General features: G+C 48.3%; 1 long non-coding RNA gene across 1 annotated transcript; it reads right to left on the bottom strand.

Annotated features, from left to right (window-relative positions):
- Positions 1-202: 202 nt before the first annotated feature.
- LOC123490690 lies at positions 203-2,997 on the bottom strand. The gene is made up of 3 exons (XR_006661009.1): positions 2,532-2,997; positions 870-975; positions 203-486 (listed from the first exon to the last, which is right to left on the bottom strand). It is a non-coding gene; the product is annotated as an uncharacterized LOC123490690 (long non-coding RNA).
- Between the last annotated feature and the right edge of the window lie 226 nt (positions 2,998-3,223).

Genomic DNA, 3,223 nt, shown 5'->3' with positions numbered 1-3,223 from the left:
GCTGCGTGTCTGGTCCACTTAGCCTTTATCAACAGGCTCTGTGTGTGTGTGTGTGTGTGTGTGTGGTGTGTGTGTGTGTGTGTGTGTGTGTGTGGTGTGTGTGTGTGGTGTGTGGTGTGTGTGTGTGTGTGTGTGTGTGTGTGTGTGTCTGTGTGTGTGTGTGTGTGTGTTCGTGTGTGTGTGTGTCTGTGTGTGTGTGTGTGTGTGGTGTGTGTGTGTGTGTCTGTGGGTGTGTGTGTGTGTGTGTGTGGTGTGTGTGTGGTTACCTGCTGCGTGTCTGGTCTACTTTAGCCTTTATCAACATGGCTCTGTGTGTGTGTGTGTGTGGTTACCTGCTGCGTGTCTGGTCTACTTTAGCCTTTATCAACATGGCTCTGTGTGTGTGTGTGTGTGGTTACCTGCTGCGTGTCTGGTCTACTTTAGCCTTTATCAACATGGCTCTGTGTGTGTGTGTGTGTGTGGTTACCTGCTGCGTGTCTGGTCTACCTTAGCTATCAACATGGCTCTGTGTGTGTGTGTGTGTGGTTACCTGCTGCGTGTCTGGTCTACTTTAGCCTTTATCAACATGGCTCTGTGTGTGTGGTTACCTGCTGCGTGTCTGGTCTCGCACTTCTTAGCTTTTATCAACATGGCTCTGTGTGTGTTGTGTGTGGTTACCTGCTGCGTGTCTGGTCTACTTTAGCCTTTATCAACATGGCTCTGTGTGTGTGTGTGTGTGTGTTACCTGCTGTGTGTCTGGTCTACTTTTTAGCCTTTATCAACATGGCTCTGTGTGTGTGGTTACCTGCTCGTGTCTGGTCTACTTTATGCCTTTATCAACATGGCTCTGTGTGTGTTGTGTGGTTACCTGCTGTGGCTGTCTGGTCTACTTTAGCCTTTATCAACATGGCTCTGTGTGTGTGTGTGTGGTTACCTGCTGTGTGTCTGGTCTACTTTAGCCTTTATCAACATGGCTCTGTGTGTGTGTGTGGTTACCTGCTGCGTGTCTGGTCTACTTTAGCCTTTATCAACATGGCTCTGTGTGTGTGTGTGTGGTTACCTGCTGTGTGTCTGGTCTACTTTAGTGTTTATCAACATGGCTCTGTGTGTGTGTGTGTAGTGTGGTTACCTGCTGTGTGTCTGGTCTACTTTTACTTTATCAACATGGCTCTGTGTGTGTGTGTGGTTACCTGCTGTGTGTCTGGTCTACTTTAGCGCTTTATCAACATGGCTCTGTGTGTGTGTGTGATTACCCTGCTGCGTGTCTGGTCTACTTTAGCCTTTATCAACATGGCTCGTGTGTGTGTGTGTGTGTGTTACCTGCTGCGTGTCTAGTCTACTTTAGCCTTTTATCAACATGTGCTCTGTGTGTGTGTGTGTGTGTGGTTACCTGCTGCGTGTCTGGTCTACTTTAGCCTTTATCAACATGGCTCTGTGTGTGTGTGTGTGGTTACCTGCCGTGTCCTGGTCTACTTTAGCCTTTATCAACATGGCTCTGTGTGTGGTGTGTGGTTACCTGCTGCGTGTCTGGTCTACTTTAGCCTTTATCAACATGGCTCTGTGTGTGTGTGTGTGTGTGGTTTACACCTGCGTGTCTGGTCTACTTTAGCCTTTATCAACAGGCTCTGTGTGTGTGTGTGTGTGGTTACCTGCTGTGTGTCTGGTCTACTTTAGCCTTTATCAACATGGCTCTGTGTGTGTGTGTGTGTGGTTACCTGCTGCGTGTCTGGTCTACTTTAGCCTTTATCAACATGGCTCTGTGTGTGGTGTGTGGTTACCTGCTGCGTGTCTGGTCTACTTTAGCCTTTATCAACATGGCTCTGTGTGTGTGTGTGTGTGGTTACCTGCTGCATGTCTGGTCTACTTTAGCCTTTATCAACATGGCTTGTGTGTGTGTGGTTACCTGCTGCGTGTCTGGTCTACTTTTAGCCTTTATCAACATGGCTCTGTGTGTGTGGTTACCTGCAGCGTGTCTGGTCTACTTTAGCCTTTATCAATGGCTCTGTGGTGTGTGTGGTTACCTGCTGCGTGTCTGGTCTACTTTAGCCTTTATCAACATGGCTCTGTGTGTGTGTGTGTGTGTGGTTACCTGCTGTGTGTCTGGTCTACTTTAGCCTTTATCAACATGGCTCTGTGTGTTGTGTGTGGTTACCTGCTGCGTGTCTGGTCTACTTTGTTTTTATCAACAGGCTCTGTGTGTGTGTGTGTGTGGTTACCTGCTGCGTGTCTGGTCTACTTTAGCCTTCTATCCAACATGGCTCTGTGTGTGTGTGTGTGTGTGGTTACCTGCTGCGTGTCTGGTCTACTTTAGCCTTTATCAACATGGCTCTGTGTGTGTGTGTGTGTGGTTACCTGCTGCGTGTCTGGTCTACTTTAGCCTTTATCAACATGGCTCTGTGTGTGTGTGTGTGGTTACCTGCTGCGTGTCTGGTCTCCTTGCTTTAGCCTTATCAACATGGCTCTGTGTGTGTGTGTGTGGTTACCTGCTGCGTGTCTGGTCACTTTAGCCTTTTATCAACACGGCTATGTGTGTGTGTGTGATGTGTGGTTACCTGCTGCGTGTCTGGTCTACTTTAGCCTTTATCAACATGGCTCTGTGTGTGTGTGTGGTTACCTGCTGCGTGTCTGGTCTACTTTAGCCTTTATCAACATGGCTCTGTGTGTGTGTGTGTTGTGTGGTTACCTGCTGCGTGTCTGGTCTACTTTAGCCTTTATCAACATGGCTCTGTGTGTGTGTGTGGTTACCTGCTGCGTGTCTGGTCTACTTTAGCCTTTATCAACATGGCTCTGTGTGTGTGTGTGTGTGGTTACCTGCTGCGTGTCTGGTCTACTTTAGCCTTTATCAACATGGCTCTGTGTGTGTGTGTGTGTGGTTACCTGCTGCGTGTCTGGTCTACTTTAGCCTTTATCAACATGGCTCTGTGTGTGTGTGGTTACCTGCTGCGTGTCTGGTCTACTTTAGCCTTTATCAACATGGCTCTGTGTGTGTGTGTGTGTGGTTACCTGCTGCGTGTCTGGTCTACTTAGCCTTTATCAACATGGCTCTGTGTGTGTGTGTGTGTGTGTTACCTGCTGCGTGTCTGGCTCTACTTTAGCCTTTATCAACATGGCTCTGTGTGGTGTGTGTGGTTACCTGCTGCGTGTCTGGTTTACCTTAGCCTTTATCAACATGGCTCTGTGTGTGTGGTGTGTGTGGTTACCTGCTGCGTGTCTGGTCTACTTTAGCCTTTATCAACATGGCTCT

Source organism: Coregonus clupeaformis, unplaced genomic scaffold (genome assembly GCF_020615455.1).
Source record: "Coregonus clupeaformis isolate EN_2021a unplaced genomic scaffold, ASM2061545v1 scaf4400, whole genome shotgun sequence".
Taxonomy (NCBI): domain Eukaryota; kingdom Metazoa; phylum Chordata; class Actinopteri; order Salmoniformes; family Salmonidae; genus Coregonus; species Coregonus clupeaformis.
Note: the sequence above shows the minus strand (reverse complement) of the source record. Positions and strands in the feature narration are given on the sequence as shown.